At 42.4% G+C, this 24,764-nt stretch overlaps 1 long non-coding RNA gene across 1 annotated transcript; it reads left to right on the forward strand.

The window, feature by feature from the left end:
* Positions 1-235: 235 nt before the first annotated feature.
* LOC132226342 (uncharacterized) lies at positions 236-22,773 on the forward strand. Its single transcript, XR_009451036.1, has 3 exons — positions 236-579; positions 3,598-3,762; positions 22,660-22,773. It is a non-coding gene; the product is annotated as an uncharacterized LOC132226342 (long non-coding RNA).
* Positions 22,774-24,764: the final 1,991 nt, after the last annotated feature.

Below are 24,764 nucleotides of genomic sequence, written 5' to 3' on the forward strand. Positions count from 1 at the left end.
CTCCACCCTGTCCTGAGCCAGCTGCGCAGCCCGCAGGGTGAAGATCCATAAAGGAAAGGACTGAGTGGGCAAAGAACCCACCTTCATGGCTGCAGCAGCTCCTGGCCTCCGTGCAAGCCAGGGGTGACTCAGAGGGAACGCTTGGCAGAAAGTGGAGCAGGGCATGGCTGGGCTGGGCCAGGCAGCCTCATTTACCCTTTGCTTTGTCCTATTGCTCCAGGGAGATGAACTCGCTTCCCTAGTGTCTGCCTCCTCGCCCTGCGCGGTGCCAGCCCAGGGCTGGCTCCAGGTTTCCCGGGCACCTCTAACCTGCATTTCTGACACACTGGCCTTAACTCAAGGACATCACACTGATGGATGGAGGAGGCATCTCTGATTCTTGTTTCCCCAGCCCTGAGCAACGCTAGCCATAAGTGCCTGAAAGAGAAACAATCAAACAGGATTCTGAGGTTGCACTTTTCCCCTTCCCTGCTGGGAAGATACCAGTTCTGGGCCCTCGGCTGTCAGTCTCCTAGAGTGAAGCATGGGCACGAATCCAGGGCCTGAGCTTCTTTGAAGTTTCCCACTTCATTGATGATGGTGAGTTTCTCGAGGTATTTCTGATACCATCGCTGGGACTATCTGAGAAAGAACACACTCTGAGGGATATAGAAAGGAAGAGAGAAGGTTCTGGAATCTAAGGTGGGAGCTATCTGACCCTTTCTGTACGTCAGATATGAACTCTACTCTTATATTCCCCACAGAAGATTGAACTGGCCACCTTCATTCATTTATCTACTCAACAGTTATTAAGGGTTTATAGCATGGGGGGTTCATCGAGTAATAAGAGCCATTCCTGACCTTAAGTGGCTCACAGTTTAGCCCGGGAGAAGTCACGTAACAAGCAAGCATGGTGGCAGGGGAAAGTCCTGGTGTGGTGGGAACACAGGGAGAGGCCTGAGCTCAGTTGGGAGGTGAAGAGGTGAGTGTCCTGGGAGGGCAATCCCTCACTGGGGACTTCCTGAGCTCCCAGCAGGGGTCAGCCAGGTGGAGAGTGGGGAAAAGGTTTCTAAATGCCACAGCTAGCTTCCGCAAAGGATCAGAGCTATTCTGTTTCTTGCCTCAGTAAAGGATGTTTCTTGTCAAAAAGTCACCTTGGCTTAGCTGCAGATACTCTTCCTTTTCTAGGTTTCAGAGACTTGGACTTCCTTCTCTATGTCCAGGCTGAAGGACAGAGTCCAAAGTGCAACTGAATTCCTTACTTTGATTTTTTTTTCAACAGAAACATTCAGTCTGAAGGCCCACCAGCCACACTAAAAAGCTTTTCCCAAGAAAGCCTGGGTTGGGTAGGGGCAGCAGTGTGTGGGAGGAGTGTTATATTTTGGATGAAAAAACATGACTCAAGTGAGGTCAGATAAAGAGCTCCACAGATAAGGAAAAGCTAAAGGAGTTCATCACCACCAAACCAGCATTATATGAAATGCTGAAAGGTATCCTTTAAGAAGAGGAAGAAGAAAAAGGTAAAGATAAAAATTATGAACAACAAATATGCATCTATCAACAAGTGAATCTAATAATCAAGTGAATAAATAATCTGGTGATCATAATAGAATCAGGGACATAGAAAGGGAATGGACTGACTATTCTTGGGGGGGGAAAGGGGTGTGGGAGATGCGAAAAGAGACTGGACAATAATTGTGCACCTATGGAGGAGGACAGTGGGTGGGGAGTGAGGGCGGAGGGTGGGGTGGGAGCTGGGAGGATGGGGGGGGGAAGAGGAAAAATAGTAATAATCTGAACAATAAAGATTCAATTAAAAAAAAAAAGAAGAAGAAAGCCTGGGTTGGGTAGGGGCAGCAGTGTGTGGGAGGAGTGTTATATTTTGGATGAAAAAACATGACTCAAGTGAGGTCAACAATGCACAAAGCACAGGCACTGCATAAAGGAGTCCTTTTTTCCCTTGGTAAGCATTATGTTTCATAATATTAAGTGTCATAACAGTGCATAACAGGGCAGACAAACAGATGCTTGGAGGGATGTGTACCTGAGGGCTTAGTTTAAAAATATTGTAAGGGAATGAAATGCTCTGCTGCTAGAGTTAAAGAAATGATTGGAAAGAACGAGATCCAAGTTTCCAGGAGCCTCTCAAACATCTCTGATAGATAATGAGAAAAGCTAGCTATTTGAACTGTTTTAAGAAGGCACGAGAAAAGGAACCTTCTAGAAACAGGCTTTGCAGGAGTGGATCTCTCAGGAGACTTCCTGAACTCAGGATGTGGCCCTCTTGTTTCCAGTCCCCTCACTATAGAGCTCCGTTTCAAGTCTTGACATTCAATAACCCAAGCTTTGCCCTTAGAAATTTCTAACTTTCTCCCAAATGAGATGACTCACTTTGGGGTCATTTTCTGCTTCCTGAAACACCCAAACATGTTCCTCCTTACGCTCTTCAGTTGGATGCTCATTAGACACCTCTTGTTTAGTCAATTTATACTGAGGACAGGGACTGTTGGGCTATGGTTCCATGAATAAGGACAAAGGGTGTTGGTCTCCCAGTTCTGTCTCCTTTTCCTTCTCACCTGAGACAGCCATGGCCAATTCCCTTACCAGTTCACTTTACTTCTCCGTCACCATACTTTCACTTTGCCCATTGTGGGACGACACATTCACTAATAGGAAGAAGCATTTGTGTCTTTCTGCCTGTGCTGAGCCTGTTTACTTTATAAAAGAGGTCACAATGTTTGTCACAGTCATGCCCTTTGCTTCCCGAGGGAATAGCCCCAGTTTGCTGTTCCATTGCTTATAATTACTTATATTCTGCATCGCTCTTTAGTGCTGGGCGGCAGAGGAGTGTTTGCTAATTCACCCTCTTACAATATTTTAAAAATAAGCCCTCAGAATACATCCATTTTATTAACCCCTTCTATCTGCAAATTGATTTTTTAATGCTAATCAGGGTAAATGACATGTTTAAACACCTGTAATCTGTCATATAATAGTGACGGGGGAGATCCAAAAGAAGGGGAGGCCACAGAAAGATCTTAGAAGATAGTGCTTGAACATTAGTCCCTTTCTTCCCATCCCCACTTTGAGGTGAGGTCTTATCTGCTTGTCCCAGGAGTGTTATAAGACCTTTGTACTTGTTCCCTGGCCTCCAGCCTTTCCCCTGCAGTCTGTGCTGTCCAGGTAGCTCAGTCATCATGTTACATGTCAGCTTCCCAGTAGTTCCTCGGTCATTAAAGGATATATTCCATCCTCCTTGACCAGACGTTCAAGCACTTTACTATCAGACTTTCCAGGGACACCATGGCTGTCAAATGGGTTTACTCATTGTCCTATGATATCCCTGAAATAGCTTCACTTTGTGGCTAGAGCTATGGATCCCTCTGCATCCCCTTCTCAGAAATCCTTCTCCTCCTCCTTGATGTATGCCCACATCCTACCCACGTCTCCTGACTACTGAGCCAGAAGCACAGTCTCCACTTAGATATGTATGTAGCCATTTATCTTGGTGAACAATCGTTTTGTGCTGTGTCACTTTGCCATTTGAAGATTAACAGGTATCCCTGAGCAAAATGGTGCCTCTTGTCCCCCACTTTTTCCTCTCCTTTTCCTGAGCAGCTCCACTATCCTTCAGCTTCTCTGCTTCAGCTACTTCAGAGTCCCCATTCTTCACAAAACCGGAAAGGACTTGACATCTGCTGTAATCTATGCTTAAGCATGTTTGATATAATTTCAGTTTTGTCTCTCACATTGTGCATCTATCCTCGTGACACACCCTGGAAGGTAAGGAGAGTGGGAGTACTGATATTTATGGCATAGTTATTGTGTGTCACCATGCACACATGCGAACACATTTGCAATCACCTACAAACTTATCTGGAAGTATTTTGATCTGTGCTTCCAAATGAGGGACCTGAGGCTCAGAGTGGGTAATGAATTCCTCAAGGACAGTTTGATTCCAGATATTGTGCTGAAGAGAAAAAGAGAATTGCTGTGGGATGGAACTTGTTAGGACAGGCTTCGAAGACGTGTTGGGACCAAGCCCCGACCTTGGTCTGGTGGGCAGGAGGAGAGGGCACCGGGAGTGTCAACGGTGTCACAAAGATTTCAGACTCAACGCGAAATGTGACCACCATGGCTTTTAGAGATCACACTGATTTCCTTTAAGAATGCAATATTAAAGTTCATCGCCTGGCTTTGAGTATGCAAACACTGCAATGTGCTAGGAGGGCCAAAGTTCAGGGTAAGTGCGCTTCACTGCAGCATGTTAAGAACAGAATAAATGCTGACACAGAAGCAGAGATTTTTAAATTTTAACTCCAGGTCAAAAGAGGACTCAACACAAAATTGCTGAAATTGGGCAAATGCTCATTCCCAGATGGTTTCATACAGCGAGATAAAAATAAATGAACTGATGTGAACTCATGGATGATAACAAATGTACCACTCTGTGCAAGTGTGTGTGTGTGTGTGTGTGTGTGTGTGTGTGTGCAGGTAGGAGTATGTAGGAATTCTGCATTTTTTACTCAATTTTGCTGTGAACCTAAAACTACTCTAAAAAATAAAACTTATTTTAAAAATAAAATGACACCAACAACAAAAATGAGTGAGCCCACGTCTCAGAGCTCATGAGGACAAAGGAGTGTGGCTCTTCTCTTGGTGTGTTGGAGCGTAGACACCTTGCTCAGCTACTGTGAGCTTCATCACCTTTTATTTTTCCAGTTCACCTGCTTATGAGCACGGAAGGCCTTAGAAAGCAAGTATAGAATATGAAAAGGAAGGAGAGGAAAAGAAGGGGAAGGAATTGAAGGCTGCTTTAAGAGTCTGGGTACTAAAACAATAAAAAGACTGCTGCATATCTATGTTGCAAAAGCATAATATTTAGGTGTCCAAGAAGAGGAGTTTTAGAAAACATTTAATACATGGTGACCTTGGGAAGTTGTTCACTTCTCTATTTTTTTATTTATTTATTTTTCTTTTCTAAAATGAGGATAACAATATCTGCCTCATATGGTTATTGTGAGAATTAAAGTACATAATGTACATAAAATTCTTAGCTCAAAAACTTGTATTCATTCATTAAAATGGTTAGTGAGAGCTTGATACAAGCTAGACACCAAATATTTAATGGTGAGCAAAATAGTGATTTCTTCAGGTTCATCAAGTTTGCAATCTAGATGAAGAGATAGATGCCAAACAAGGAAACATAAAAATAATTAATAATAAATTGTGGAGAATTCCATAAAGGAAAACTCAGGGTGCTATGTGAAAATAAGAGGGCCTCTAAGTAATCAATAATAGTAGTTATTTAAAAATACATTTTTTTCAACTATAACAAAGAATAATTGGGAAAAACTGGATAACATTTTAAAAAAAGAAGCTGTTTCAAGAAACACAAGAGCTCCCAAAGGCAGGAAAGGCTTTTGTAAACAAGATTCCAGAGAGAAGGTAAATAGAAAGAGATAAGATCAAAATGCTGCTCTACTTTCCCCTGGAAGCATCCTCAGGTTCATTAGTGGGTGGAGATAGTTTTCAGCACTTTCATGGGACAAAATTGTCATCCCAGGCTTGCTGAGGACAAGGGGCACTGAGAAACACCCTGGGCTTGGAAATTGGGAGTGAGGTAGTGCAGCACTGTAAGAGCAAGGCAGTTTAGGTACAGGCCAGCTCTCACAGAAACTAAAAACAGCTTCAATCTACATTGGATGAATGAAATTTGCCTAGTTTACCTGGAAATTACCTCAAATAAGAAAGATAACATTACCCAGTGCCTCAGTAATCTCTATAATTTTTCATAAAATAATGTTCAGGATTAATTTTTTTAAATTATACTATACTAGGAGACAAATCAATAACCAAAAATCACTTAAAGACAATAGAAACAGATCCATAGAGAACATAGATACTATTCACATGTGGGAGTTATCAAATACACCCTTTATTTTTAAAATTTTATATTTTATTTTATTTTATTTTATTTTAATATATTTTATTGATTTTTTACAGAGAGGAAGGGAGAGAGATAGAGAGCCAGAAACATCGATGAGAGAGAAACATCGATCAGCTGTCTCCTGCACATCTCCCACTGGGGATGCGCCCGCAACCCAGGCACATGCCCTCGACCGGAACCGAACCTGGGACCCTTCAGTCCGCAAGCCAATGCTCCATCCACTGAGCCAAACCGGCTTCAGCTAAAATTTTATATTTTAATCACAGTTTACATTCAGCACTATTTTGTATTAGTTTCAGATGTCTGGCGTAGTGGCCAGACAATCATATACTTTACACAGTGATCCTCTGATATTTCAATTAAGCACCTGGAACCGTACATAGTTATTATGATACTAGCGGCCTGGTGCACAAAATTCGTGCACAGGAAGGGTCCCTCGGCCTGGCCGGTGATCAGGGCCAATCTGTGGGGCAACTGGAGGGCAATTGGGGGTTGGGCGGGGGGGGGGGGCTGGGCCCTGCTGGCACCCGCCTTGGCTGGCCTGTGTGCTGGGGGCAGCTTCTGCATTGAGTATCTGACCCCTGGTGGTCAGTGTGGATCATAGCCACCGTTCATTCCACTGTTTGGTCAATTTGCATATTAGGCTTTTATTATATAGGATTTTTGACCATATTCCCTGTACACTCTACTCCACATCCCTGTGACTATTTTGTAACTAACCATTAGTACTTCTTAATCCCTTTACAGTGGGCCCTCCAAGGCCCCTCCACTCTAGCAACCATCATTCTGTTCTTTGTATTTATGAATCTGTTTCTATTTTGTTGTTGATATTGTTCTTTAGATTCCACATATAAGTGAAATCATATGGTATTTGTCTTTTTTCTGTCTAATTTATTTCACTTAGCATAATACCCTCTAGGTCCATTCATGCTATTGCAAATAGTAAGATTTAATCCATTTTGATAGCCAAGTTATTACTACCAAGTCCATTGTATATACATATATATGCATATGTTTTATATATGTACCATGTGAGGGATATTGACCTATAATTTTCTTTCTTAATGATATCTGTACCTGGTTTTGGAATCAGGGTAATGCTGGCCTCATAAAATGAGCAGGGTAGTCTTTTCTCTCTTTTTGAGTTTCTTAAAATACCTTAAGAAAGATAGATGTTAGCTCTTCTGTGAATGTTTGGTAGAATTTATCTGTGAAGCTATCCAGTTAGGGTTTCTGTTGGAGTTTTTTTATTTTTTATTACTGCTTCAATTTCATTGGTTTTAATCAGTTTGTTCAAATTTTCTGTTTCTTCTTGACTCAGTTTCAGAAGATTGTATGTTTTTATGAATTTACCCATTTCTTTCAGATTGTCCAATGTGTTGCCATATAATTGTTTGTAGCATTTTCTTATAATCCTTTGTATTTCTAGGGCCGTGGTTGGCAAACTGCGGTTTGTGAGCCACATGCGGCTCTTTGGCCCCTTGAGTGTGGCTCTTCTACAAAATACCACATGTGGGCATGCATGTACAGTGCAATTGAAACTTCGTGGCCCATGCACAGAAGTCAGTATTTTGTGGAAGAGCCACACTCAAGGGGCCAAAGAGCCACATGTGGCTCGCGAGCCGCGGTTTGCCGAGCCGCAGTTTGCTGACCACTGTTCTAGGGTGTCAGTTGTCACTTCTCTTTCATTTCTAATTTTATTTATTTGGATTATCTCTCTCTTTTTCTTGATGAATCTGGTAAAACATTTATCAATCTTATTTATCTTTTCAAAAAACCAGCTCTTAGTTTCATTGACCTGATCTTTTATGTTTTTTTGTTGTTGTTTTGTTTCTTTTTTACTCTATTTTCTTTATTACCACTCTGATGTTTATTATTTCCTTCCTTCTGTTCACTTTGGGCTTTGTTTGTTGTTCTTTTTCTAGTTCCTTTAAGTGTAAAGTTCATGCCTTGTGTGTACCTCTTTGGATTTATTTTGTTTAGGATTCTCTACACTTCCTGGACTTGTGTATCTTTTTCCTTCACAAGGTTTGGGAAGTATTCAGTCATCATTTCTTCAAATAGGTTCTCAATCCCTTGCTTTCTCCATTCTTCTTCTGGTACCCTTATGGTGCAAATGTTGCTATACTTGATGTTGTCTCAGAGGTCCCTTAAACTATCCTCTTTTTTTAAAATTATTTTTTCTTTGTGCTGCTCTGATTGGGTGTTTTCTGTTACCTTGCCTTTAAAATTGCTGATTGGATGGATCCTCTGCTTCATTGAATCTGCTGTTGATTCCTACTAGCATATTCTTTATTTCAAATATTACATTCTTTATTTCTGACTGTTCCTTTTTTATGGTTTCTATATCCTTTTTTATGTTTACTATCTCTTTGCTGACATTCTTACTATTTTACCCATTCTTCTCCTCAGTGCCTGGAGCACCCTTATAATCATTGTTTTGAACTCTGTATCTGGTAGATTGCTTGTCTCTATTTCATTTAGTTCTTTTCCTAGAGATGTCTCCTGTTCTTTCATTTGGGGCACGTGTCTTTGTCTCCTCATTTGGGCTGACACCTTGTGCTTGTCTCTATTTATTAGGTAGATGTGCTTTATCTCCCAGCCTCGATAGGGTGGCCTATGTTGTAAGTGTTCTGTGGGGCTCAGTGGTGCAGTCCTTCTGATCACCTGGACTGGGTGCACCAGGAATGTCTTTTGTGTGGGTTATGCAAGTCCTTCTGTTGTAGTGGAGTCTTTATTGCTGTTGGCCCAAATGTGAATGAGGCTGACCATCAGGCTGTCTGACTGTGATGTTTGACCCAGATCACAGAGTACAAGTTGCTATGAGGGGGCTATCACCCCAGCAGGGTCTGGTGCATACAGTGACTTCCTTTGGGCATACCTTGTGGAGCTAGTCCAATCATGTTCTGTTATAGTTTGAAGCTGCCACCAGGTATGTTGGTTCTGGGGTCTCTTGGGGGAATGCCTGTCAATGTAAGATGCTGCTTGTGACTGGTACTTCGCTAACAGGAACTATAAAATGATCCACGGTCGGTAACAGCTTGTGCTTCGCTTGGGTGTGTGTGTGAGGAACCACACTGTGTACTGAGACTGGCTGCCAGTAGTGCCAGGACTGGGACAGGTCAGCAAAAGGCCCAAGGCACCCCGAGAAATACTGCCACCTGCCAGCTGCCTTTAGGCTCAGATACTAAAATGGCCTCAGACAGTAATGAGTTGGGTGAGGCAGGTTTTTAGTGAGTCACCAGATAGGGGTGAGTGGTGTTCAACAGATTCAAACTCTGCAACATTGCTGGGATTGGGGCCATTTAGCAAAAGTCAGGGTACACACACCAAGACCAGCTGCTACCTGCCTGGAGTCTGCAAACCTTTTTGGTGGGGCAGTGTCTTAGGCAGTTGTTAGAGTCAGGCCAACAGAGTTCATCAGATTAGAACAAACTAAGATGTGGCCATGTGGGTGGGGCTGTGCACAGAAAAGGTGGCGCACTTGGAGTTTTTCAAGAAAGACTGCAATTCAGGCCCAGGCTGGTTGTCACCAGCAGATCCCGCAGGGAGTTAGCAGGGATGGGCTAGTGTCTCTCCCCAGGCTGACATGTATGTAGAGTGTGGGTGGGCTGAACATAGGAAGGTGGCGCTGTCCTCAGGAAAATGGTCACCTGGGAAAACCACACAAATGTGTGTCTCTGGCAGCCCCTGCTTTTGCCTGAAATTTTTGTGAGTTTTTCAAGAAAGGTTGCAACATGGCTGGGCTAGGACCCAAAGATCCCTGGCTTGGAGCTGGGAGCTGGGAGCTGGGAGCTGGGAGTAAGCTTGGCTTGTGGGGCCTCAGGGAGGTGGTAGGGAGGGGCTAGTTCATCTCTGCAGGCTGATGCCATGTGGGGGTGGGGGCAGGCCAAACACAGGAATGGTGGTGCCTGGCATTGAAAAAATATGGCCCTCCTCCAAAAACCACACCATGCAGTCTTTTCCTGTGCAAACATATACTTTAAATACTGTTAAATATCCTATATAATAAAAAGCTAATATACAAATTGTCCCCTCAACCAGGAGTTCCACGGGAGTTTGAACAGGGGGCAGGACCAGCCGCCAGCCAACTGCCTGCAGCCCTTCCCCAAGCCAGCACCCCCCCTGATCAGCCCCCTCCCCTTTACCCCTCATGCCGGCCTAGCCTGTTCGCCCCCCAATTGGGGCAGGCCAGCTGGAACCCATCCATGCATGAATTCATGCACCGGGCCTCTAGTATCAAAGGAAATTGATGACAAGATGGAGAATTTCAACAGACAAGTGGAATAGATGAAAAGGAATATAAGGAAATCTTAAAATTGTAAAATACAATAAATAAAAGTGAAAATGCAATAAATGAATTAAGAACACATTGAACATAGCTAAATAGAAAAATAATAAACAAAAATACTATAGGTCAGTAGGAAATATACAGACTGAATCAAAAAAGGAAAAAAGAATGCAAAATTGAGGAAAAGAAGGTAAGAGATGTATGGGACATTGTAAATTATCTTATGTAAATATAAAATTGTAGTGCCAGAAGAGAGTAAGAGACTGGCAGAGGCAATATTTGAAGAGAATTTTCTAAAACTGATGAAAGGCTCAAGAAACAGATACAAAAAACCTATAAATCCATGATGGACAAACACCTGTAACTACAGCAAGGTACACCATAATAACACTGCTGAAAACCATAGACAAAGATAAAAATGTTAAAAGCAACCAAAGGGGAAAAAGACACATTATCTTTGAGGAGAGCAATAAGGCTAACAGATGAATTCTTAAGACAAATTATAGCATCCTAGGTGCAAAATACCCCTTTCAAAGCAGGAATTTAAATATTGTCTTTCAACACTGAAGATAAAATTTACTAATTTTTCATTTATTTTTTATTTTGCATCTTTTTATTATAAAACTAGAGGCCTGGTGCACAAAAATTTTTGCACTTGGTGGGGGGGGGGGGTCCCTCTGCCTGGCCTGTGCCCTCTCGCAGTCTGGGACCCCTCAGGAGATGACCACCTGCTGGCTTAGGCCCCTCCCCAGGGGATTTGGCCTAAGCTGGCAGTCAGACATCCTTCTGGCAGCCGGGAGCCCTCTGGGGATGTCCACTTGCCAGCGGGGAGCAGGCTTAAGCTGCAGTCAGACATCCTTAGTGCTGCTGAGGAGGCAGGAGAGGCTCCCACCACCACCACCGCTGTACTGGCAGCCATCAGCCTGGCCTGTGGCTGAGCAGAGCTCCCCCTGTGGGAGTGCCCTGACCACTAGGGGGCAGCTCCTGCATTAAGTGTCTGCCCCCTGGTGGTCAGTGTGTGTCATAGTGACCAGTCATTCCCACTCTTTCTGCTGTTAGGGTCAATTTGCATATTACCCTTTTATTATATAGGATAGAGGCCTGGTGCATGGGAGGGGGCCGGCTGGTTTGCCCTGAATGGTGTCCCGGATCAGGGTGGGGGTCTCACTGGGGTGCCTAGCCAGACTGGGTGAGGGGCTAAGGGCTGTTTTCAGACTGTCCATACCCCGTGCAGGCTGGGCGTCCCCACTGGAGTGCCTGGCCAGCCTGGGTGAGGGGTTCCTGGCTGTTTTCAGGCTGGCCAAAGCCCCTTCAGGGTGGGGGTCCCTGCTGGGGTGCCTGGCAAGCCTGGGCGAGGGGCTGAGGGCTGTTTGCAGGCTTGTCAAGCCCCCAGCAGGGACCCTTACCCCTTGAGGGTGTGGCCAGCCTGGTGAGGGGCTGATGGTTGTTTTCAGGCTGACCATGGCCCTCAGCCACCCAAGCTCCCAGTGGAGGCTGGCTGAAAGCAGGTATCTGGGATTTATTTATCTTCTATAATTGAAACGTTGTTGCCTTTAGTGGAGGCCACAGCCAGCCAGGGAAGCTTGGCTTCCTCCATCGCCAGGGCAACCAAGCCCCTGCTTGCTCCAGCTCCGTGGCTGCCGACCACCATCTTGGTTGGGTTAATTTGCATATAGTTTCTCTGATTGGCTGGTGGGTGTGCCTTGGGGTGTAGTGAAGTTATGGTCAATTTGCATGTTTCTCTTTTATTAGATTAGATAAGGTACAGATACAGAAACCATCCAAAACAAATGTATAACTTAATAAATTATTTAAAGGTGCAATCACTGTAAAAAAAAAAAACCTTGCCAGCCATTCAGAAACATCTCTTTGTGTGCTATCTCAATTGCAATGTGCTACCTTCCCTAAGAGCAACCATTGCCTTTTTATCACACTTTTATTGCAATCTCTTTCTTGTCTTTATATTTTGGTTATCCAAATGTGCATTTCTAGATTTGTCTATTTTAAAATGTTTGTTATATCATATCTACACAGGGAGGTCCTCAGGCAGAAGAAAAGTGAGGCTAATGAACAGCGAAAAAATTATACAAAAGAAAAGTAAAGAAAATGTATATGTAAATAAAATGACATAAATACTGACTCTCTTAAACAGTGTTAATAATGTTTTATGGGGATATATATATATATATATATATATATATATATATATATAACAATAATATAGCATAAAAATCAGAAATAATGCCCAGCCGGTGTGGCTCAGTGGTTGAGGGTCAAACAAGGAGATCACAGTTTCATTCCCAGTCAGGGTACATGCCCGTGTTGTGGGCTCCATCCTCAATGTGGGGAATGCAGGAGGCAGCCAATCAATGATTCTCTCTCATCATTGATGTTTCTCTCTCTCTCCTTTCCTCTCTGAAATCAATTATATATATTAAGTCAGAAAGAAGATAAGTAATTTTAAAATGTCCAAAGGTCCTTTTATGGCAGTGGGAATTGATAATAAAAGTACTGTCTTATATTTTAACTAGAGGCTTGGTGCATGAAAATTCATGCACTTAGGGGGTCCCTCGGCCTGGCCTGTGCCCTCTTGCAGTCTGGGAGCCCTCAGGGGATGTTCAACTGATGGCTTAGGCTCACTTCCCACAGTCTAAGCTTCAGTCTGGCCTCCCTCTGAGGGAGGTAACCAGTGAGCCAATCGGGGGACAACGCCAGCTGGCGAGTGGCTGTCCCCACCCCCTGATTGCCTCTCCACTGCCGCAGGTCGCTGCTGTCGTCCCCCTGCCCCAATCGCTCTCCCCTCCCTCTGCCTGCTGGCACCCGCCTTGGCTGGCCTGGTTCCACCTGCTCACAAGCCCTGCCCCCTGTGGAACCATTGTTCTGCCGTTTGGTCGATTTGCATATTAGGTTTTTATTATTTAGGATAAATCCAGGATGATGTTAAATCTCTAATATAGCCTCTGAAAGACTGCAAAAGATTATAGAGCTGCCAAGATGTGTGGAAAAAAATCTGAAGTAGTAAAACCTACTTGATTAACCTGAAAGAAAGAAAGGAGAAAAAGAAGGAACATAAAATGAATGGGATAAATTGGAAAAAGTATAGTAAAATGGTAAAATTAAACTCAAATGTTACAGCAATTATATTAAATGGAAACAATTTTTAAATGTATATTGTCAGATGTGTTTAAAAAATAACAACACCCAATAATACAATGCTTGCAAAAGTAACATCTTAAATACAAAAACATAGAAAGAATAAAAGTGAAAGAATGGAGAAAGACATACCTCACAGCCCCTAACCAAAGGAAGCAGGCGTCGTTATATTAATAGCAAACAAAGTAAAATGTAAGAGTCAATCTACTAGGATGATGATGGTCTCATTGGCAGTGTTTTAAAGGAGAAATAGGCAAATCCACAAACACAGTGAAAACTTTTTTTTAATGGTCACAGGGGATATGTTTTCATTGATTCTTAGAAAGAGAAAGAGACAAACATTGATATGAAAGAGAAACATGGATTGGTTGCCTCCTGCATGCACCCCTAGTGGGAATTGAACCAAAAACCCTTAAATGTGCCTTGACTGGAATCAAACCCACAACTTTTCTTTAGTGTATGGAATTATGCTCCAACCAACTGAACCCCCTGACCAGGGCACAGGGAAGCTTTTAAAAGTATTTTTCACTAAAATTGATTAAAAAAAATAGTGAGAAAAAATTTGACATGATCCTTGTCTGTGTTGAACTTGCATTAGGGTGAGGAAGACGGATAGTAATCAAATAAGCACATGAATGACTATTGCAAGTTAGCTGAGTGCTTGGACGGAAAGGAAGACAGTTCTATGACAATATACATGACCTTGTTGAGGTAATCAAAACAGGCTTTACAAGAAAGTGACACTTGATCTCAGAGTTGAGACATCTCAGATCAGAGAACTGAGGAATGGGTAATTAGGAGAGTGAAAGTAAAAGCGTGGGGTAAAGAGTCAGACATTGGCATCATGGCATCTACAACAAGCCTGTGGCAGGGGAAGCATTTGAGTCTGAGGAACTGAAAGGAAGCCTAAGTGGCCAAGGCCCTGTGCGTGAAGGAAAGTAGCTCAGACCCAGGCTGGAGAGGTGGGCGCAGGCAGAACACTGAGAATTTTGTAGGCCACGTTAAAGTTCTTTGGCTTTAGCCAGAGAGCAATGGGAAGGCAATTAAGAATATTAAGAAAGGTTTATATTATTAGTGGATTTATGCTTGAAAAATTATTCTAGCTGTGGCATGAGAAGGGACTGTGGAAGGTAAGAATCAACAGAGGAAAAACAACTCAGTAGTTTTCACCAAATGAAGAATGATAGTGTAAACAGTAGAGATGGAGAGGAGTCAGATTTAAGAGACACTGAAGAAGTCAGATCACCAGGACTCGGTGAAAGATTCTACAATGACTGAGGGCAAGGGAGACATCAAGGATCTCTTTTCAGGTTTTTGCTTGTGCAATGACAGTGATGTCACTCTCTGAAATTAAAAACACTGGAAAAGCCCTAACTGGTTTGGCTCAGTGGATAGAGCATAGGCCTGGGGACTGAAGGGTCCCACGTTCGATTCTGGTCAGGGGCATGTACCTTGGTTGTGGGCACATCCCCAGTAGGGGGTGTGCAGGAGGCAGCTGATCGATGTTTCTCTCTCATCGATGTTTCTAACACTCTACCCCTCTCCCTTCCTCTCTGTAAAAAAAAAAAAAAAAAAAAAAAAAAAAAATCAATAGAATATATTTAAAAAACAAACAAAAACAAAACACCAGAAGAGGGTCAGGATTTGAGGAAGGATTATAAATTCAGTTTTCAACATATTGAGATTGAGGGTTGCTGTTGTGTGTGTGTGTGTGTGTGTGTGTGTGTGTTTCTGTTAGAGATAGTTTTATAGAATTGTCTTATCAAGGCTCTTAATTGAATTTTCTTTGTGAAATTTGGTTTGCTTTATTTACTTTTCTTACCTCCTTCAGTTTAATATTTCAAAAATTCAATTGTAGGCCCTGACTGTGACTATTTATCATGTCATTGCATCAAAATATTGACATTTGCCTAGTTTGAACCTTCCCAGGGAGTAACGCAAACAGGAGAGAAGATGGAAAATTTATCGTGATCCCCAGGAGTGCTTGCAGGATGTTGGACACTGACCCCAGTTAGAGTCCAAATGTGTCAGGGAACTTTCCTGGATCTGGTTGTTAAAGGCCAGCACATGCGGCAGGGTTGCTTTTCTTGAAGATGCTGCACAAGAGTGAGCAAGCGAAATTTAGGGGAATTGGCTCCCAGTACACAGGGCTGTTTCAGAGAAACACTAATGAGCTCTCCTTCCATTGAAAATTAAACCTGCCAATGATATGAGTCAGGTGTTGCCTGAAGGAGAGGCCAATCAACTCTCCCAAAGCAATTTCCTGCTAGAGACCTAGGATGGAAGATGCCAGAGTGTTTGAGATCCTGTTGGCAAGTTGTTTTGAAATTCTTTCCATGAGAAAGAACACAGTGGAGATGATAGCCTGTACAGTCAATTCGCACCCAGAAAAAGAGAACGTATATTCATGGCTCTCTCTCTCTCTCTCTCTCTCTCTCTCTCTCTCTCTCTCTCTCTCTCTCCTTCTTCCTCTCTCTCTCTCTTTCAATATTTGAAAATGTATCAGGCCCTTTTTCCCCCCAACACTTATTCTTCCCTCCTTCTGCCCCCATATGTCCTTTATTAAAAAATTATCTTTATTTTTGAAAGTATTGCAGATGTTCATTTTTTTCTCTCACTGACCCCTTCCATGCACCCACCCATTCCAGGCCTCCACCACACTATTGCCTGTGTCCATCCCCATATGTCCTTTAATTCCAAGGGAGGGGGTTGCTTAACTTAAAAGAAGAACCTGAATTTCTATCTATTAAGGTCTGGTAAGAAATTTTATTGTGGTATCTATATATATAAAAAGCCAGTGACTGGAATGACTGGAATGACCAGTTGCTATGACACCCACTGTGGCTGGAGAACCGGCCCCATGGGGGGGGGGGGGCTGGCTGGCCAATCCCCCACAACCCTTCCCCCTGGCTAGCCCCACCACTAATGGGCCTCCACCACCCCATCAGCCTGCAGCCAGTCCTTCCAGCTGGTCCTGCCCCTGACCACTCCCTCTTACCCTAATAGGGATGGAGCAAGCTGGCCAACCTCCTGCAGTCCCTTCCCCTGCCTGGTCCCACCCCAGATCAGCCCCCCAATCCAAATCAGGGGCAGGGCCTGTGGCCAACCACCTGAAGCCCCTTCCCCTGGCTGGCCCTGCTCCCAATGGGCCCTCACCACCCCAATCAGCCCATGGCCCCTCCCCCCAGCCAGCTCCACCCCCGATCAGCCCCCCACTCTGATCAGGGCCAGGGCTGGCTGGCCAACCACCCATCGTCCCTCCCCAAGGCCGCTGGCCCCCAACCCTCCCCCACTCCATTTGGGGTGGGGCCAGCTGGCCCACTGCCCACAGCCCCTCCCCTCACCCACCTCCTCCCTTGATTCCTGCCCCTCTACACTAATCAGGGGTGGGGATGGCTGTCCAACCTTCCACGGCCCCTCCCCCAGCTGCTCACCCCTGATTGGCCCCCCAATTGCCTGAAGCTCCTCCTCTCAGTCGGTGGCCAACCTCCTGCCATCTCCTCCTCCCGACAGGCCTGGCCCATATTCCCCCTGGATTGGGGTGGGCCAAATGGACCCCACCCATGCACAAATTCCTGCACTGGGCCTCTAGTAAGGAAATAAAGTCCCAGAGGGGAAGTGTCCTGGTAAAACTCACATGGTTTGTATCTCAGAATTCATCTCATCCATTTTCTTCAGAGAAAATAGCCAAGAGCTTGAGCCAGTCTTTATTCTAACAGACTGATCTGGCATGTAACAGAGAGAAAGTCTCAAATGACAGCACTGGGAAGAACTAGTCTACATGAAGTCCCTCTCTCTGGGGTGTGGATTTGAATGTGCTTCAGCCACTTTCATTCCCATTTTAGATTCCTGCTGATTCTGTAATTAGGAGAAAGCCATCAGGTTCTTGAATAATTGCTAAGTGGAATTGAGGGGACTGAGAGGAGGGGAGTATCTTAGAGCACTTAGTAAGGTGTCTGAACTAGCTCCTTGCTTTGGACCCCTCCTACACGCTGAAAACTGAGTATTAAGCTCTTGAGCTGATGGACAAAGGTCTTGGACTTGAGTCTTTTGCTTTCATGTTGGCAAGCTTTGATTTAGTTTCCTTTCCTTTAAGAGAACACTTGCTTATTCCCCATGTGTCTCCAAACCATATATTGAGAAACATGGGCCAAGTTCACCTTTTAAGAATTTATCATGTTGCTTGTTCTTGAATTTGATGGATGAAACAAATGACCTAGAGTTTGTGATTAATGAAACCCCATTTCCACTCCAACCCCAAATCATTAACCAGTGATTTCCACTTGTGCCTGTCATGTTAAACCTGGAGTTAAGATGGTGATCTCAGTTGCAATACTGTCATTCATTCTGAACAATTATTTGGTAGAATAGCCTTGGTTTTCCCACCTGGAAAATGAATTCAATGTTGACGATACCGGTTAAATAACCTTAATAAAACTGCTGGAAGCTGCGACATATGACCTAGTGTATTTTATAATGGCGATCTTTACCTACCAAAGAGAAGAGCTTTCAGCTGCTCATGGCATAGTTGGTAATTTATTATTAATGATTGCTAAAAATCCAAGCATTGCAGGGAGCTTCAAACATCATTAGGACACTGCATTTTACTTTTGTAGTCATGGATAGCTTTTTTTCACTGTAACTTTCACGGGAAGTAAGAGAACACAGATAAACAATTTTAACAAATATAGGACACCAGAAGACATATTGCAGGCTCTGTCACCCTGTTGTTATTGCATAATTAACTTGAGCTTTTATCAGAACCTAGAATTTCCTGGACACAGACAATGCGCCATATACCTCCTTCTCAGCAGTACCCTTTAGCACCACTCATGAGACAAGGGTCAGGAACCACTGACTTTACTTAGCACTTTTATGTTTAAAAAAAAATTAAAGAATCCACATTATCATTTTTTTAAGGAAAGTTTTTCTTTTTTTAAAATATATTTTATTGATATTTTACAGAGAGGAAGGGAGAGGGATAGAGAGCTGGAAACATCGATGAGAGAGAAACATCCATCAGCTGCCTCCTGCACACCTCCTACTGGGGATGTGCCCACAACCAAGGTACATGCCCTTGACTGGAATTGAACCTGGGACCTTTCAGTCCGCAGGCCAACGCTCTATCCAAACCAGTTAGGGCTATCATGTTTTTTTAATTTTCAACGTAATTGAGAAGAAAACATTTGTGTATAATTTCAGGCAGTGAAGACAATTCTATTCAATTAAATTAAATTTCCCTTGGATTAGAAGGAGGAAATCCTTTTGATGTCACCAAAGAGATCTTTTCCCTCTAGAGGCCTTACACTGTCATGTCTCACAGAGGACCCTTTGCTTTGTAGGCAGCTGTTGAAGGTAAGGATTCCCTGCTTCCTTACAAGCTAAAATATCTAAGGCAAGCCCAGTTAACGTATTATAGAAGCAAAACTGTGCTAACCCCAGTTACAAATGGGAGGACTTTTTTCTGAATACATCACAAGCCCCCATTCTATATCTCTAGCCTGTGACTGTCTTCAAACTTTGTGTGCCTTGAGGATGGTTGTATCTGAGGCTGCTAACAGTCAGCAGGAACAAGGACATGGGTCTTGGTCTGTCTCTTTTTCTTTCCCATGCTTGCCCTTTGGTTAGCTGGTGTTGTGAGAACAAGCAAGTTTGAATGGCATACTTTCAAATGGATGGAGAATGCAAGGACAACAGCGCCCCTTAAACATGATGCAATTGGCAGATGTTAAACATGGAGGAAGGAGATATTGAGCACATACTAGTGCACAGTCATTATTAATAGTTTACAGCTGAGCAATTGCATATTTATTTTGAAATCTTCTGACACTTCGGAGTTTTCCTTTATGCAGTCCAAGCATGTGCAACAAACATTTTTATCTAACTGCAGCTGGCAGTGTATTTCCCCCCAACTGCAGGGTCCTTGGTTGTGTGGTAACAGTCAGCAGGAACAAGGACGTCAGGGCCTGGCTCTTCTCTCTGTTATTCCCCATGCCTGCACTTCGTTGTTTGGCTTTAGGTTGTTGGAAGGACCCTAGATGCCTCATATTTTCCACCCATTAATCGATACTAATCCTAAAAAGCATGAGGCACTGGCAGAAAAGGCCCCTTTCCTTCACTTGCAAGACAAATCAGTGTTTATACGTGGAACCTGTTCCAAACAAATCAGAGGGGAAAAAAGAGAATGTACTACTTATTAAGCATAATGAAAACCTTTCTATAAAAACTCACAATTTTGTTCTGAGTCAGTAAATGGATATTGTGATGTTTGTTATCTGTATTATTGTCTAGTGAAGTATTTCTTTTTAAAAATATATATTTTATTGATTTCAGAGAGGAAGGGAGAGGGATAGAGAGATAGGAACATCAATGATGAGAGAGAATCATCGACTGCATGCCCCATACTGGGGATAGAGGCCACAACCTGGGCATGTGCCCTTGACCTGAATTGAACCTGGGACCCTACAGTCTATAGGCCAGCACTCTATCCACTGAGCAAAACTGGCTAGGGCTGAAGTATTTCTTTAAAAGGCATTTCATGGAGGAGAAGTTCCTGAAGATGCCTGAGAGAGAGATTCTGGGGTTCAATGGCTTTAGGGAGTGTTTCATACAAGTTTTCCCTCTTTGAGATTCGAAATGTACAATGGAATTTTATAGCTTTGACAACTCCTCCTGTTAAAAACAAACTATTAGACTTTGTATAATTCAACATATTTTTTATTACAGATCACATTTTTTAAAATTCATTTTTAAAATAATACCTAGCTGAAAATAGCAAGTAAAATAAGTGATCTATGAATTATAGTTTGAGAGTAGATCAGTACTTTGAATTTTAAGATAAGGTTTCCAACCCAAAGTCTGCTACTGATTGGTAGTACATCACAAACCACCATTATATCCTGCTATACCCCATCAATAACTTTCATTTTTAAATGAAAATAATAGTGTAAGTGAAAATAGTGAAAATTTATTGTTTTTATGATGTGTCAGGTGCTTTACTAAGTGCTTCAAATGCCTTATCTCATTTATTCCTTTAAACTTGTGTTTATTTTTAAATAATCCCAAGTAGTGCAAAAAATGTATTCTGATTACAAAAAGTAAAAAGAAAGAAAATTCCTTTGAATTAAGTTGTAAGCATCTATATCTTTTCCTGTGCATTTAAATTTTTTTAAAAAATGTGTTCTTGCAAAAGTATATACATGTCTTATTATTTACATAAACAAGAATCTTACTATGCATATTTTTCATTTAAAAGTGTGTGTTACAGATATTGCTGTCAGTACATGTGCATCTACCATATTTGTTTAAATGGCACCATGACATTTATAGTGTATATGTATCCCCAATTTTTATATGTAGATTTTAAGCTTATTTTCAAATTTTTCATCAGTGTAAACAATTATTTCTACTTCTGTTTCTGGTAATATGCCAGATAGCTAAGTTTGCGTGATGCCCTAATTAAAACAACCAGAATGCTGGAGAAAACATAGAGTGTATCATCTGGAGCATAAAGAAGGAGTCCTCAGAGGTCAAAGACCAAGTGAAAACCTCCTGAGCAGAGATTGACAAAATTACCTTTCTTTCTGAGGTTTTCTACTGAATTCAGGAAAATTTGAGCTACTACTCAGTGAGATGTGGGAGTCAGGAAGTAAAACTTATTGTCCATACAAGGAGCTGAAGCCAATAGAAAATACCCACCATAACCCTGGCATCCAAAGGGATATGCCTTTGGTATAATGGTAAACAAGAAGTAAAACCTCATCCAGAAGGAAGAATAAGTACCTTTACCTGGCTCAAGCTGGGTGCTGGACAGAGGATGGGGTAATCACTTTTGTGATCTCAAAACAACAACCCTGACTTCATGTTGCTTTATAATATAGTTTAGATTTTATTTCAGAAAAACCATATAAAGTAGACTCAGATTAGTGATGCTTCTTGGCATATTATGCAAGCAAAACAAATCCCAACCTTAAAGAATTCTCACTGATAATGTTATAAGAAAACTGATCAGCCTACAGTCAACATTCACAAAATACATAAGGAACCAAGAAACCATAAGGGAAAACCAGCAGAAACAGTAAACAGGAGAATCAGACTTGCAAAGACTTCATGTATTGGAATTATCAGACATTCTAAGATTTTTCAAAAGACTATAATGTTTTGAAAAATACAGGGTAAGCTTGAGAATATGAACAAGAATTAGAAATTTTAAAACAAGAACAAAATATATTTGTAAAAGAATCACTAGAAAACTTATAGAATTAAGAGAAATAACAAATACACAAATTGAAAATAATTAGGAAATGTAAACAGCAGTAAGACAGACACTGCTAAAGAGAGATTAATCTATCCTATATAATAAAAGGCTAATATGCAAATTGACCAAGCAGCGGAATGACCAGTCACTATGATGCACACTGACCATCAGGGGGCAGACACTCAATGCAAGAGCTGACCCCTGGTGGTCAGTGCACTCCCACAGGGGAAGCACTGCTCAGCCAGAAGCCCTGAGCCAGGCTCACGGCTGGCGAGTGCAGCGGCAGTGGCAGGAGCCTCTCCTGCCTCTGCTGCAGCACTAAGGATGTCTGATGTTCAACTGACAGCTTAGGACATCCCCTGAGGTCTCCCAGATTGCAAGAGGGCACAGGCCAGGCTGATGGACCCGCCCTCAAGTGCACAAATTTCATTTCATGCACCGGGCCTCTAGTTGGAAGATAAAACTAAAAATGCTATACAGAATATAGTTCAGAGAGGTCAAGAAATAAAAAATATAAAAGAAAGGTTAAAGACATGAAGGCTAGAGTAGGAATATATGATGTACATAATGATAGTTTCAGCAGGCAATAATCAAAATAATGGGAAAAGGGAGATATTTGAAGAGATAATGACTGAGAATTTTCCCTAATTATTGGAAGACTCTAATACTCATTTTCAAGAAGGTCAATAATCACAAGTATGGTTTTAAAAAGATAAAATTATATGTAAACATGTCATAGTGAAGCAAAATACCAAAGAAAAGGAGATTTTAAATAAACAGCCATCTGGAAGACACAACAACCTACAAACAAAAGGCAATTAGAGTGGTGGTTAACTTCTTAAAAGCAACATTGGCAACAATAATTTCTTCATGCTGAGAGAATATAAACATCAACTTAGAATCTTATACTAAGGAAACATCCCTCAAGATTGAGATAAAATAAATTTCTTTTCTTTTCTTTTCTTTTCTTTTCTTTTCTTTTCTTTTCTTTTCTTTTCTTTTCTTTTCTTTTCTTTTCTTTTTGCTTAGCCATTCTTCCTATGTGCAACTTGCCCTGTCACAGAACGGCTGCTTCACCTCTAAGCATTGTCTCTGCATTCTGGGTGGGAAAAAGGAAAACAGAAAAGGACAAGAAAACATGCAGTTGAGTCCGCTTCTTTTTTCCTGGCAGTCCCATTCACACTTCCACTTACATCTCATTGCCTGGATTCCATCACATGGACCACACTTATCTGCCAGGGAACTGAGACAATTGCCTCTCCCAATGAAATTTCACTTTGTAAAAAGAAAAAATAAAGTGCATCCTATATAATAAAAGCCTAGGTGACGTCACACGGTGTCATCACAAGATGGTCACCACAAGATGGTCACCATGACATCATCACAAGATGGCCAACCTCACATTATCACAAGGTGGTCACTATGACATCATCACAAGATGTCCGCCTTCACGTCATCACAAGATGGCTACCACAAGATGGCTGTCACAATGTCACAAAATGGCCACAACAAGATGGTCATCACAAGATGGCCAGCAGGGGAGGGCAGTTGGGGGCGACCAGACCAGCAGGGGAGGACAGTTGGGGGTGACCAGGCTGGCAGGAGAGGGCAGTTAGGAGCAACCAGGCCAACAGGGGAGGGCAGTTAGGGGTAAGATCATGCCAGCAGGGGAGGGCAGTTGGGGGTGACCAGGCTGGTAGGGGAGCAGTTAGGGGGTGATCAGGCTGGCAGGCAGGTGAGTGGTTAGAAGTCAGCAGCCACGGATTGTGAGAGGGATGTCTGACTGTCAGCCATCCCCCAAGGGGTCCCAGATTGGATAGGGTGCAGGCTGGGCTGAGGAATACCTTCCCCCCTCCCCCCCACCCACCACCTGTGCATGAATTTCATGCACCGGACCTCTAGTATTAAATAAGCCACTAATTAATGATTTCTCTCCCAATCAAGAACAAAGCATGTTTTCTGTCCTCAAAAGATGCAGTTTAGTGAGAGAGATAACCTATAAAGAAGGCACATGTACAATTCCAGACACATTTCTATAGTTCCCCCTATAAATTAAATGGAGAGGCATTACTACTATCATTTTGGGTCTTTTTGTTCATTCACCATTCTACCAGTGAACCAGTCGACTTTAGGGAGCCCCTCTCATGCTAGGAATTATACTAGTTCAGGGGAATAAAGAAAAATCAAATGTGGTTCCCATTCTTATGCCCTAGTGGAAGATATCATGCTGAAAAAGATACACTGATACAAGGAATTATTACACTATAAAGAAAGAAATAAGAATAAAAGTGGATATTATGAATTAAATTATGCCCCCTCCCCCAATCATGTTGAAGTCTTATTCCTCTCCCCCAGTACCTTAGAATATGACCTTATTTGGAGATAGGGTATTTTTAGAGGTAATCAAGTTAAGCTTAGGTTATTAGGATGGACCCTAATTTATTATGACTGGTATTCCTATAAGAAGTGGGAATTGGGGCACGGACATGCATTGAGGGAAGGCAGTGTGAAGAGACAGGACAAAGATGGCCAATTACAAACCAAGGAGAGGGAGTGGGACAGCTGCTTCCCTCATAGCGCTAAGAGGGACCCAATCCTGCCAACACCTTGATTTTGGATTTCTATCTCATGAAACAATCAAATTCTATTGCTTAAGCCACCCAGTCAGTGGTACTTCATCATGTCAACCCTAGCAAATTAATACAGAGGGAATGGTAAATTCTTTTGAATTTATCAAATGGACTGTAAAAATGTTTTATAAAAGTCTTCATGGGTCATGTGAAGCTTGGGCTGTGGGATGAGTACACACTCACTGGGTTGAGTTAGAGAAGGCGGAGCAGCAGGGATTCCAGTCCAAAAGAATGTAGTGGGTAGAGATTTGGAAGTATGATGAGGTGCGGCATGATCTGAGAAGCATTACAGCAGGAACATAGGTTTTGAGGTAAAATGCCAAGAGAGAAGGGACTATAGTAGTAAAATGTCCAGATTAAGGGCTTTTGATTTCACAAAAAGTATCTCTTTGAAAAATAAATACAAAGTGGAGAAGTCTCTGTAGCTAGTTTTTATATTGGATTGAGTCTGTTTTTTATTTCTTCAGTGCCATTTGAAGGAACCTTCTTTATCAGTTAAAAGTG

The sequence above is a fragment of the Myotis daubentonii genome, chromosome 2, assembly GCF_963259705.1.
Source record: "Myotis daubentonii chromosome 2, mMyoDau2.1, whole genome shotgun sequence".
NCBI lineage: Eukaryota > Metazoa > Chordata > Mammalia > Chiroptera > Vespertilionidae > Myotis > Myotis daubentonii.